This window comes from Taurulus bubalis, assembly GCF_910589615.1.
Source record: "Taurulus bubalis genome assembly, chromosome: 9".
In the NCBI taxonomy this organism is placed as follows: domain Eukaryota; kingdom Metazoa; phylum Chordata; class Actinopteri; order Perciformes; family Cottidae; genus Taurulus; species Taurulus bubalis.
Genome location: NC_136597.1, coordinates 519,783 through 533,869, shown reverse-complemented (window position 1 = coordinate 533,869; position 14,087 = coordinate 519,783). Strand labels below are relative to the sequence as shown.

Genomic DNA, 14,087 nt, shown 5'->3' with positions numbered 1-14,087 from the left:
TTGGTATGTTTAAAGGATCACTTAAGGTTGTTACCGAAGAACTTAAACAAGTTTAATATCCCTAAATGAAATGTTTCCTTGAAGTTATTCTCATTACCTCCTACTGCTACTCTGCTTCCTTCAGCTGACGGTGGAGAGAAGTGTTGTGCATTTTGTGTTGCAACTATAATGCACACAAATATGGGGAATAATTGTGTTTTCTGTGAGGTCTGTGTTGCCAACACAAAGTGTTTAGGAGTCAATCAGAATAGCAACAGTTTAATATCAATAGCCCATAGTTGTGTGTTTTCATATATATATATATATATATATATATATATATATATATATATATATATATATATAAATATACATAAATATAAATAAAATGTACAATATATATTTATATTTAACACTTTAACGCGTAACAGGTCTATAACAGATCTATGCGTTCGCATTCAGGTGATGGTTATGGAAATAACCTACTTGCATCTGTTTTCATTCGATATACATTATGATAACAAAAAATCCGAGGGGCTCCTGAAGGCATCGTGCCGATCACATGGCAGGTGATAGTTGAGGAAGCTCGCGCTTCCTCCAGGAGAGAGAGAGAGAGATAGAGAGAAAGAGAGAGAGAGAGAAAGAGAGAGAGAGAAAGAGAGAGAGAGAGAGAGAGAGAGAGAACGAGAGAAAGAGAGAGAGAGAGAGAGAGGCTACAGACGGACGGTCCAGGTCAGAGCACCTTGCGCGGTGAGAGTGTTGTGTGTGTGTGTGTGTGTGTGTGAGGAGCACGTGTGTGCGTGTGTGTGTGCGTGTGTGCGCGCTCTCATGGTAACTCAGTGTCTCCAGCAAACTAAATACGGGGTTGAGAGGACGAGCCTCCCAGAGCATGGTGAGTACAGATTCCCTCTGGACTGGTTCTGCAGGTCTTACTGGTGCTGGTCCAGAGTGAGGGACTTCCTCTGGACCGGTTCTGCAGGTCTTAGTGGTTCAGGTTCTGCTTTCTTTTGAACAGTCAAAGTGATTCCATAGTTTATGTTTCCTGAGGACATATGATGACCCTACATATTAATCTCTGCACACCGTTCATCCTCTGCATGCTGTGATGACGCTTCACTCCAGGAGGTGGTGAGGTCTCTGCATCCTGTATGGTGATGTCACTGTAACGCATGTAGAACACAGCTTAGTGTCAGGCATTTCATGTGCACTTCTATTTCACAGGCTGGACCTTTCCCACATGTCAGCACATGTGGCTTACAAGCGACATGCTAGAAGTTGGTCCTGTAGTTGTGTCTCCTCCTCCTCTCTGTCATGTGCCGTCAGCTGTAGTCATGTCTCCTCTCTGTCATGTGCCATCAGCTGTAGTCATGTCTCTGGTCTCCTCTCTGTCATGTGCCGTCAGCTGTAGTCGTGTCTCTGGTCTCCTCTCTGTCATGTGCCGTCAGCTGTAGTGTCTCTGGTCTCCTCTCAGTCATGTGCCGTCAGCTGTAGTCATGTCTCCTCTCTGTCATGTGCCGTCAGCTGTAGTCGTGTCTCTGGTCTCCTCTCTGTCATGTGCCGTCAGCTGTAGTCGTGTCTCTGGTCTCCTGTCTGTCATGTGCCATCAGCTGTTATGTCTCCTCCTCCTCTCTGTCATGTGCCATCAGCTGTTATGTCTCCTCCTCCTCTCGATCATGTGCCATCATCTGTAGTGTCTCTGGTCTCCTCTCTGTCATGTGCCATCATCTGTAGTGTCTCTGGTCTCCTCTCAGTCATGTGCCATCAGCTGTAGTGTCTCTGGTCTCCTCTGTCATGTGCCGTCAGCTGTAGTTGTGTCTCTGGTCTCCTGTCTGTCATGTGCCATCAGCTGTTATGTCTCCTCCTCCTCTCTGTCATGTGCCATCAGCTGTTATGTCTCCTCCTCCTCTCGGTCATGTGCCATCACCTGTAGTGTCTCTGGTCTCCTCTCTGTCATGTGCCATCATCTGTAGTGTCTCTGGTCTCCTCTCAGTCATGTGCCATCAGCTGTAGTGTCTCTGGTCTCCTCTCAGTCATGTGCCATCAGCTGTAGTGTCTCTGGTCTCCTCTCAGTCATGTGTCGTCAGCTGTAGTGTCTCTGGTCTCCTCTCTGTCATGTGCCATCAGCTGTAGTGTCTCTGGTCTCCTCTCAGTCATGTGCCATCAGCTGTAGTGTCTCTGGTCTCCTCTCAGTCATGTGTCGTCAGCTGTAGTGTCTCTGGTCTCCTCTCTGTCATGTGCCATCAGCTGTAGTGTCTCTGGTCTCCTCTCAGTCATGTGTCGTCAGCTGTAGTGTCTCTGGTCTCCTCTCTGTCATGTGCCGTCAGCTGGAGCCATGAAGTGATGTTTAGCTGCTCTGACGCATGCTGTGTAGTTGCACATCATCAATGTGAGCCAGCGTGAGGGAGACGATGTGCTGATGAGAGAATATCAAGGCTCCCCTCTGCTGCAGCATCTGCTCATCTAATCCTGGAGATGGTGTTCATGAACACACCACAGACACCACAGCGGGCTGCAGCAGCCTCTCCTGTTGCTAAGCTCATTTAAAGAGTTGAAAGGCGCTGCATTGATGACGGCTTTGTGTGGCTCTTCATTAGCACTTCTAACAACAGAGGGAATAAAACAGCAGCTGATGTGAAGAGGCGATGAATAAACGTCCTACATGTATTACTAATTTATTGCTGTAGCCGTTATTAAACAATGTTATCAGCTTACCTTGCAGTAGGTTTAGAGCTGTGTCTCATATACACCATGATGTCATTCATCCTGGATCACAGCTGCTGTCCTCTGCAGCATAGGTTCACTACTCATAACTACTGTAGTCCACTGCTGTCATCATAACTATTAATAACTACTGTAGTTCACTGCTGTCATCATAACTACTCATAACTACTGTCGTCCACTGCTGTCATCATAACTATTAATAACTACTGTAGTCCACTGCTGTCATCATCACTATTCATAACTACTGTAGTCCACTGCTGTCATCATAACTATTCATAACTACTGTAGTCCACTGATCCCAGACCCGCAGAGAGAGAATACCAAATGGAAGGAGAGATCTGGGTGGAGGAGTGAGGGAATACCAATGGAAGGAGAGATCTAGGTGGAGGAGAAAGATAATAGCAATGGAAGGAGAGATCTAGGTGGAGGAGAAAGATAATAGCAATGGAAGGAGAGATCTAGGTGGAGGAGAGAGAGAATAGCAATGGAAGGAGAGATCCAGGTGGAGGAGAGAGAGAATACCAATGGAAGGAGAGATCTAGGTGGAGGAGAGAGAGAATACCAATGGAAGGAGAGATCTGGGTGGATGAGAGATAGAATACCAGCGGAAGGAGAGATCTGGGTGGAGGAGAGAGAGAATACCAATGGAAGGAGAGATCTGGGTGAAGGAGAGAGAGAATACCAATGGAAGGAGAGATCTAGGTGGAGGAGAGAGAGAATACCAATGGAAGGAGAGATCTGGGTGGAGGAGAGAGAGAATACTAATGGAAGGAGCGATCTGGGTGGAGGAGAGAGAGAATACCAATGGAAGGAGAGATCTGGGTGGAGGAGAGAGAGAATACTAATGGAAGGAGCGATCTGGGTGGAGGAGAGAGAGAATACCAATGGAAGGATCGATCTGGGTGGAGGAGAGAGAGAATACCAATGGAAGGAGAGATCTGGGTGGAGGAGAAAGATAATAGCAATGGAAGGAGAGATCTGGGTGGAGGAGAGAGAATAGCAATGGAAGGAGAGATCCAGGTGGAGGAGAGAGAGAATACCAATGGAAGGAGAGATCTGGGTGGAGGAGAGAGAGAATACCAATGAAAGGATAGAGAATACCAATGGAAGGAGAGATCTGGGTGGAGGAGAAAAAGAATACCAATGGAAGGAGAGATCTGGGTGGAGGAGAGAGAGAGAATACCAATGGAAGGAGAGAGAGAATAGCAATGGAAGGAGAGATCTGGGTGGAGGAGAGAGAGAATACCAATGGACGGAGCGATCTGGGTGGAGGAGAGAGAGAATACCAATGTAAGGAGAGATCTAGGTGAAGGAGAGAGAGAATACCAATGGAAGGAGAGATCTAGGTGGAGGAGAGAGAGAATACCAATGGAAGGAGAGATCTAGGTGGAGGAGAGAGAGAATACCAATGGAAGGAGAGATCTAGGTGGAGGAGAGAGAGAATACCAATGGAAAGAGAGATCTAGGGGGAGGAGAGAGAGAATACCTCAGGTTTTCAGACACTTATTTAGTTTATTTGACAGTACACACTACAGCAACCCAATATATAGATGAGTTATGTGAACATAATGATTCACCATTCTTGACTCTTTTTGCCTGCTTGTCATAAACTTCAACCTATTTTTAGAATGGACTATATATATATATATATATATATATTATAGAGGACCTCGATCATAACACATCAACACTGATCTGTGATACAATGACTACAACCAAGTCAATGATAAACCAAACGGGAGTCTGAGTCCAGGAGTGATTGTGACAGAAAAGAAAGGGTCAGTAGGGGTGTGGACAGGAAGCACTAAAATGGAAAATAAGGATGGCATGAAGGGGAATTAGGATAAAAGCTTGTACTATTTGATTTAATTTCCATCTGCTCTTATTCTGCTCTCTGAGCATGATAAAGTAAATAATGTCCACTTTTCTGCATTAATGGAAAATCAAGTATGGGCTTTTAGGTTGGGACCAATACTGGAAAACCAACGTTCATTTGAAGCCGGCAAGAACCAATAGTATTAATACACAATAGTACATTTACTATTCATAAACTATTATTTACTAATAATAAACAATCGTACATGTTGTACTAGTGTTTCAGATGCAGTATACACAGTCCCTACTTTAAAAAATAGGTGAGCATCGTTGTAGTCAAATCTATCCCTGTTTGACTTGTCAGAATCAATCTCAAACAGAGCATCCGAGAAGATAAGAGGTGAGGCTGGGAAAAGAATTAGGGCGATGAGGGAGAGGACAGCAGAGAAAAGCATGGAGAGAAAGTTCCAGAAAAGAGGAACGATAACGGGAGGAAGAGGTCAGTGCTGAGGACAGCAGTTGAGAAGAGGCAATGGAGATGAGGTCAGAGGCAACTGATCCCATTACTTACAATTAAGATTGATTGAATGTTGACCAAAAGCTGCAAAGAAAAGAAATATTTGAATTGTGTTAAAGCTGCATTCTCTCTCCTGACCACCAGGAGGCGACTCCTCCGGTTGTATAGAAGTCTATGCTTCATGTGTTAAAGCTGCATTCTCTCTCCTGACCACCAGGAGGCGACTCCTCTGGTTGTATAGAAGTATATGCTTCATGTGTTAAAGCTGTATTCTCTCTCCTGACCACCAGGGGGCGACTCCTCTGGTTGTATAGAAGTCTATGCTTCATGTGTAAAAGCTGCATTCTCTCTCCTGACCACCAGGGGGTGACTCCTCTGGTTGTATAGAAGTCTATGCTTCATGTGTTAAAGCTGCATTCTCTCTAGTGACCACCAGGGGGCGACTCCTCTGGTTGTATAGAAGTCTATATAAATGACTCCTCTCTTGATGCATTCCCTCAGTAAACAAGGGCGGGCTCACTGTGATTGACATGTCTCTACCAGAGTCTATGTTACTCTGCATTCCAAATATGGTAACTTCTGTTTATCGGTTGCAAAAGAAACAACATGGCTTCCACAGACTAATGGATGACGACTGCGTCCACTTCGTCCACCCTGTGTGTCTGTGTGTGACCTGCCACCTCACTGGCAGCTCATGGTGTCATGGCCGCATGGAGCCTCTGTGTGTCCACATGGAGTGAAAGGTCTGGAGGGTCGAGGACAGAACATGTGGTGGAGCTGAAACTATTAGCTGACTCATCTATTCGTCCATTGACACAAAACCAAAGTGACACTATTGTGATTGATAAGTAAAAAATGAAAACCAATGTCTAGTTCCAGCTTTGATTTGCTGCTTTCCTCTGTCTTTTGCAAATGTAAAATGAATGAAATATCGTATCATATAATATCTTAGTGTTGGTTATGTCCTTCTGGAGTGTTCACGTATTCTGGCTGATGAGAGCCTGAACCTGACCTCATCTAATTCCTACTTTAGCTCCACCCACCTCAACTGGACCAACACAGACCTGATTGTGGGCGGGACCTTCACTAAAAGTGATTGACATGTTATAGACCCAACAACTTACCAATGAATCAGATGAATGGTTGTGAGAATGTAAACACAGCCGTCTGAGTGGGTTAGATGTCTGAATAAGGTCAGGTCCCACAAGCTGCAGATGTCTGTTTGTTCCATGATATAAAAGATGTCAGTAAATAATATTCCTCTGGTGATTTCAGAAGCTTTTACATGTCTTATAGAAGACGGTTGCTAACACGTGTCTAAAGAGTAGACGTCATGGTGCCTGGTGTGTCCGGTCACATGACCGGTCATGTGACCGCGGTGCCGCTCCTTTACAGCCGACGGTGGCTTCTCACTTCTGCTGGTTGCATTCCTCCTCAAACGTCATGAAGTGGTTTTCCTTTGTGAAGATCATCGTGAACAGAAAGACCAACGGAAACATCACACGGCTCTGTGTGGAGAGAGAGGCATCACCTGTAAAACACACACACACACACACACACACACACACACACACACACACACACACACACACACACACACACACACACACACACACACACACACGGCTGTAACAGGGCCTGTAATGTGAGCTAGCTGCTGTGTAACTGGAGCTCCTGAGGCCAAGGTGCTGGCCTCTGTGTGCTGCTCCACGTGCTTGGCGGTCCCTTTAGAGATGCATGTTCTCACCACCCTGCTAGCTGGTGTTCAGTGTGTGTCGGCTGGTTGGAAGTCGTTGTTGTTAGACTGGATGCAGGCTGATGAGGACGAGGCTCCTGGCTCAAAGGCTTGGAGCTCCAGGTGGTTCCTTCATGGTAGCTCCTCCCATCAGTGTGAATGTTAGTCCTGATGGACAGGTGGTTCCTTCATGGTAGCTCCTCCCATCAGTGTGAATGTTAGTTAGTCCTGATGGACAGGTGGTTCCTTCATGGTAGCTCCTCCCATCAGTGTGAATGTTAGTCCTGATGGACAGGTGGTTCCTTCATGGTAGCTCCTCCCATCAGTGTGAATGTTAGTTAGTCCTGATGGACAGGTGGTTCCTTCATGGTAGCTCCTCCCATCAGTGTGAATGTTAGTTAGTCCTGATGGACAGGTGGTACCTTCATGGTAGCTCCTCCCATCAGTGTGAATGTTAGTTAGTCCTGATGGACAGGTGGTTCCTTCATGGTAGCTCCTCCCATCAGTGTGAATGTTAGTTAGTCCTGATGGACAGGTGGTTCCTACATGGTAGCTCCTCCCATCAGTGTGAATGTTAGTTAGTCCTGATGGACAGGTGGTTCCTACATGGTAGCTCCTCCCATCAGTGTGAATGGGTGAATGATGACATGTAGAGTTAAAGAGCTTTGAGTGGTCAAAGACTGGAACAGACCTGTACAGTACAGTCTCTCTACCAGGCTTCAGTCTCACTGTAATGTTATTCTCTTCTTGATAATAATGTGATACTTGTACACAGACACTTAACAGCTTTAGCAATAAAGCCAATTTGGTGTGACAGTACTTGGTTAAGTAGCTAATTATTCCACTTTAATATTCTACTTTAATTGTCTCATTAAACACATCTGCATCTGCTTTGGAAAGACACAACTCTGAGTTACTCAGAGTGAATCTGTTCTTAATCAGTTGGAAAGAAAGAAACCTCAACTAGAGATTAAAGAGACATTTTGAGTTTTCATCATTGTGTTGCAACACTATATATATATATATGTATGATATATGTATATGTATGTATATATATACGTATATATATATATATATATATATATATATATATATATATATATATATATATATATATATATATATCATGTCTCAATACCTGATAGATAATTGAGAACTATTCATTTTTGACGGAATGCTTCTATTTTAAGAGGCGCATCTTTTCGAGCCTTTACGTTCATGCATGTATCTCCTCTCACGATGCTGCTCAGCCAATCAAATGTTCTGATGAGCACCACGACTTTGAACTTTCTGACATTGTATAGACCAAACAAAGAATCTAATGAAAATAATCATTAGTTCAGCCTCGCTGTACATATTGAGAGAAATATAAATCACTGTTTTCTTTAGTCATTATTAAAAACAAGCCATCAACATGACGTGTTTCTAATTTGGATTAACACCCAACCTGCATGGAGCATTTATTGCATGGGAACCAACACTGTGCTTTAATGACACACACACACACACACACACACACACACACACACACACACACACACACACACACACACACACACACACACACACACACACACACACACACAGGTTGTGTTTACCCTGTGGGGTTTAGCTCTGGCCTCTAGCTTGTGACACTAATCCAAACTGGCTAAGCCAAATGAGGAGGAACAGTAAACACACACAGTGTGTGTGTGTGTGTGTGTGTGTGTGTGGCCCGTCCCATGCATTGATCCTTGTGAAGGTTTCCCAAACAATGGCATCTTTCTGTAGATGTGTGACGAGGAGGTTCTCTGTGTTCTGCCGGTCAGCAGCAGGCTGCAGAGGACCGGGTTCCTTCTTTCTCTGCCGCTCTACCTCACCGCTCTCTGTGTTCTCATCAGGAATGCTGTGGTGAGTGAAGCCACCCTAACATTGCCAGCATAAAGAAGGCACGCAGCTTAGTGAGTATCAAACCGTACTATTGGTGGACTTTAATGACGAGGATAACAGTGGAGAGAGACGAGTAGGAGCAGACTCCCATGATGCTTTGGGAGGAGCAGGGCTCTGTACCTGTCAATGGAAACAGAGAAGAGGGTCTGATTGCATAAGAATAATCAATATTCATACCTCATCGTTCTGCATGCTAACTTTACTTGGTAAGGCATGGTCAATATTCATATTTGATATCAAATCATAAAAGGAAAAAGAGTTTCTGGCTAAAACCCCTGAGAATGTTTCACTTTTCCATCAATCAATCAAGTTGTATTCATATAGCACCTGTCAATCAAACGAAGGGCACGTCACAGTGCTTCACAGATGATTGACAAGAAGAGGAAGAGAACAACATGAAGACATGACAGCTGGCGCCAAAGGGGATGAATCAACAGACATCAGTCATGTGGAGATGACTGGATGAATGGATGAGGTCTGCCGGGTCCATCAGCAGCCGGTCTCATCATTTACCTTCAGCCAATACTCATTTTCACTGAGCAGAGCCTGAACGCATCATAGTGAACGGGACCTTCCTCCGTTAGCCGTTAGCGATGCTGCCCCCGTGCTGTCAGCCTCAACACTGATTGGTTGTTCTCAATGTAACATTATCAGTGATCTGCAACTAGACAATGTTACAGATGGTTAAATGTTCTGATGCAATATTTGACTGAATATTGTTGGATAACGATAGTCAGAAAAGTGTGATAGTTAACGTTTGAAAGTCATTCATGTTGTTGTGTATCCATGTGGAGTGACAGTGTCCACCACCGTGTCCTCCACTACATGCATCATGTGTAAACTCATAATCCACTCCATCCTGATGGGTTGGAACACCTGGAAGTCATTCCTGCTTCTGTCCATTCAAATGCCCACATGAGGATGTGGTGAGGATCATTCTGGGGCTCCTCTGGTTTCATCTCAGCTGTCAGGGTCGTTACTGATGATTACCAGTCGAGCTGCTCTGCCACTGACATCACAGGAATGTAGTCACTCTGGATGATCACAGGTGAGAGAAGCGGTGTCATCAAGCTCCCTCAGGTAACATTGTGTGTGCTTCATACATGTGTATAATAACCAGTAGCCATGTGAAAGGACTGATGGCTCCTTGCTGGCATCATGTGTGATCGTGTCTTCCAGCCGGAGGTGGCGGCATGGTAACCGTTGGAAGGCCAGCAGAGCGTGTGGTTGTTGTTCCTCTCGTCATGAAGCTCAGAGAGCAGTTTACCTCCCTACACCACCATACCACCGACATGCTCTTTAGTACGCATCATTACACATGACAGTGGTGGGTTAAACTCTTCTCTGCTCACAGTGCTGGTGTCTCTCAGGACGCTCTGGAGTCATGTGTTGTGTATCCTGGTGCGTTGCCCTCACGCTCAGCACAAAACGGATTACAGAGGAAATGAGAGCAGAAGTGAACTGAGCTCCGGGGAGAAGGAATCAGATAATGCATAGAAACGAGTGAGAGGCTCTGGAGCGGTAAAGCACAGAGCAGTACAGACGAGGGATGCTCCTGCAGCCATGAAGTTATGTAACCGTGTTCAAGCTCTCAGAGAGAAACCATCACTAAATATCCCACAGAGCAGCTGCTGCAGTGTAGAGCAGAAGCTGTCAGACAGGTGTGACACGCAGGGATTGTATTGGTCCATAACTCCTCAGCCCTCATCTGACATGTAGACATTACTCAATATTGTTATTTATGGCTCAGATGACGTCATGTGATGTGAAAGTGGTTCCCCTCTACTAATGTCTTTGAACACATCGTATCATGTTTTGCAGGCTCACGGCTCCCTTCAGTGTCACCGCTCTACTTTCTGTTTCCAGATGCCAAGTCGTTGATGTCCGGTTTGTTATTTGTGCTTTCACGCTTTCATGTGATCATGTGATCATGTCTCAGTAAAGTGTGTTTACATCTCTCTGGGACTCTCCTGACTCAGTAGAGGTTAAAGACAGCTGAACCAGCTATATGCTGCTCTACCGCCCAGCACTAGACATCAGCTGGAACATGTGGGAGTGTTTATCAGCAGAGTGAATATCAGACATATCAATGCGAGATAGGCTTAGACATAGCTATCACAACTTATAATGATAATACATTTATTTAATGGTGCCTTATACCTTACATCACATCAAATCAGTAATTAAACACATACGATAAAGCAGTAATGTAGAGCAGTGTAGAGCAGTAATGTAGAGCAGTATAGAAGAGTAATGTAGAGCAGTCATGTAGAGCCATAATGTAGAGTAGTGCAGAACCGTAATGAAGAGCCGTAATGTAGAGCAGCGTAGAGCAGTCATGAAGAGCAGTAATGTAGAGCGGTGTAGAGCAGTAATGAAGAGCAGTGTAGAGCAGAAATGTAGAACAGTCATGTAGAGCAGTCATGTAGAGCAGTCATGTAGAGCAGTCATGTAGAGCAGTCATGTAGAGCAGTGTAGAGCCATAATGTAGAGCAGTGCAGAACCGTAATGAAGATTCGTAATGTAGAGCAGCATAGAGCGGTAATGAAGAGCAGTAATGTAGAGCGGCGTAGAGCAGTAATGAAGAGCAGTGTAGAGCAGAAATGTAGAACAGTGTAGAGCCGTAATGAAGAGTAGTGTAGACCCGTAATGTAGAGCAGTGTATAGCCGTAATGAAGAGCAGTGTAGACCCGTAATGTAGAGCAGCGTAGAGCAGGAATGTAAAGCAGTAGTGTAGAGCAGTATTGTAGAGCAGTGCTGTATGACAGTAATGGCTGTGCTGTTGCTACTCATGAAGCTGATAGCAGCACAGACACTTGTCTAAAGCAGACATTGAGATAGTCAGCTGTGTTCAACACATGCATGCTCTCTCTCTCTCTCTCTCTCTCCCTCTCTCTCTCTCTCTCTCCCCCTCTCTTTCTCTCTCTCTCTCTCTCCCTCTCTCTCTCTGTCTCTCTCTCTCTCCCTCTCTCTCTCTCAGAGGCAGCAGGGCATGGGGGAGTGAGGTTGGATTAAAGCAGCGGACTCACTGCTCTGTTTGCTGTTGTCACACAGGTGCAGTACATGGAGAGATCTCTTGATATGATTGTTAGCATACAGCCTAGCTGATGTTTGATTTCCTCACATCCCACGTTCAGCTAACAGGGCTTAGCGTGTGCTGTGTGTTGTCTCAGTGAATCCTTCCCACAACTGAGTTCAAGCTTTGGAAGCTGTCTTGTGTTTGTGTCTGAAAGTTGAAGCCCTATCAGTGTTGTCAGTGAACTGCTCTGTCAGCATGGGAACCTGGGTTCTGCAGGAAGATGGTGACCATGCTTGTTGGCTGTAAACTGCTCAGCTTTTAATTCATGGAGGCCTTTCTCAACCTTGAATGTTGTGTAAGTAGTTATTGTATTATTCAGTGATGAGTGCTAAGCTAATTGGCAGTTTATTACATTTGTAGTTAAACACAAGTAATCCAAACAGCAGCTGTAGACATTACAGAAAGTGATAGTCCTCCTGATAAAACATGTTTCACTGAACACAACATACAGACGGTGCCGAGTGCCAACTTCCCTTTTTTGACTCAGGACTCAGTCAACACTGAGGCGGTTGGAGCTGTAACAGAAAGAAACAGGTCACATGTCGTCATGTTTGACAAACTGGTTTTTCTGGAGTGTATCTCTGTAGAAAGGCATGTCTGTTGCTACATTTACAGTAAGAGCCAAGGACCACAGACAACGTGATCTAACCTCAGAGGACAATCCTGCTGTTCAGTTTAACAGGCATTTATTTTTCTACACTCTTTATGTGTTGAACTGTGACCCATTAAAGTAGTTCCCAGAAGATATGTGGGGAAGAAAGTTTCAAAACAACGTTTTAATAGCTTCATTTCCAGCATCTTAAAAACGGTAAGAAAGTAGTTGGTATCTTTTTGGTCTAGGCAGTTTTGTTTTTTGGTATAATGTTTCTTTCCTATCTTTCTATCCTCAATCTCATATCAAACAGCTTGTTTCCCAATTCTGTGATTTACTATCCATTTCATAGATTTGGTGAATTGTGTCCTTCCCTTTACTTTATTTGATCTGTTTAAGTGCAGCTACTCTCAACATTCTAGAAAGATACTTCAATGTGTTCAGAGAGGCTGTGGTGTTGTTTGGACTGAAACAAAGAGAGGCCTGCCTGTCATTTTGGAAGCCTATATTGTGAAAATCACACCAACCTCCCAGCAGCTGTCAAAATGTCGAGTGTGAGATTTGGTTGAATCCACAGCGCTGTGGCCTCATTGGACAAAAGTCACAGGAACCCCAGGGACTCCTGTGACACGGCCATGACGCCACCATGTGTTAGATCCGGGAGACGTTATTCAAAGTTCTTCAATGCGGTGGAGGCGGCGCCGATGCGGAATGAATGGTAGTGGAACCTGAACCGTGTGTCCCTCTTGCACCAAAGACCGACCCTCTTTTCACCACAGAGACAGCTCTGTGGTGAAAAGAGGGTCCGCTGATGTCGAGCTTAAGTCATCGTGGTCAGGTTCGTATGGACTTTGGTACGAGTCCTCGGTCCACCTCGATGCGTCCCTGGGCAAGACGCCCGAGCTGCTCCGTAGATCCCTGTCTGAGCAGTCTGTCTCTGAGGTAGTCGGGGTTGAGGTGGGAGGAGTTGGCCAAAGATGGCCGAGGTGGGTGGGACGCGAAAAGTACGAAAACGGGAAAGGATGCTGGAAATGAAGGGTTGAAAGGATGTAGAGATAGGGGTCGAGGGCCAAGGGTGGAGGAAGACAGAGAAGCAAAAAACGTGAAAAAACAACAGATTATGTTTAGCCAATGACTCCTCGTGTCATTGCTACTGGGGTTTGGTAGAAGAGCTGGTCGTCCTTGGGTCGGCGGCCCCCTGTTCCTCAGTCCACCCCGAGCTGCTCCTGTAGCTGTTCCTTCACCATGGGGCCCTGTTGGAGCGTAATTGCTATTTACCTTGTTAGTGTGTATTTTACGGACCGCTGAGTCACGTTCAATGCTGTGTAACATAACTGTTGTGCTTGTTGCTGCTATATTAGTGTTGATCCATGCTGCTTAGCTTTATTGTTTAAATCTGCCACCGCGAGTAAAGTCAACTTTACTTTATTAGTTAAAGGTCCAGTGCCACGCTTCTGTGTGATAAAGTTACAATTCCTGTACTTTACTACGGCGGCGAGGATCTGCCTCATTTTGAGTGCTTTCTTCTTCTATTCTACTTCTTTGAAAACTATCCTTGCTTCTACAATGAAGTGTTTGAACATGGCCCACTCAGATTCCATGTCTGGGATGTACAAAAAGTTCTTCAAGAGATAGGAGTTGAGGACTTTGTTGACAGGGGCCTCAGCCAGATATTCCCACTAGACACTTGGGTTTACCAAGTCTGTCTGGCAGCATCCCC

General features: G+C 45.1%; 1 protein-coding gene across 1 annotated transcript in view; it reads left to right on the top strand.

The window, feature by feature from the left end:
- The first annotated feature begins 760 nt into the window (after positions 1-760).
- The window catches only part of ppfibp2b (PPFIA binding protein 2b), a 90,186-nt gene continuing 76,859 nt past the window's right edge, over positions 761-14,087 (top strand). Inside the window, exon 1 of the mRNA XM_079224290.1 lies at positions 761-871. The gene's annotated coding sequence lies outside the window, so the exon portion shown is untranslated. The remainder of the gene's footprint in view (positions 872-14,087) is intronic.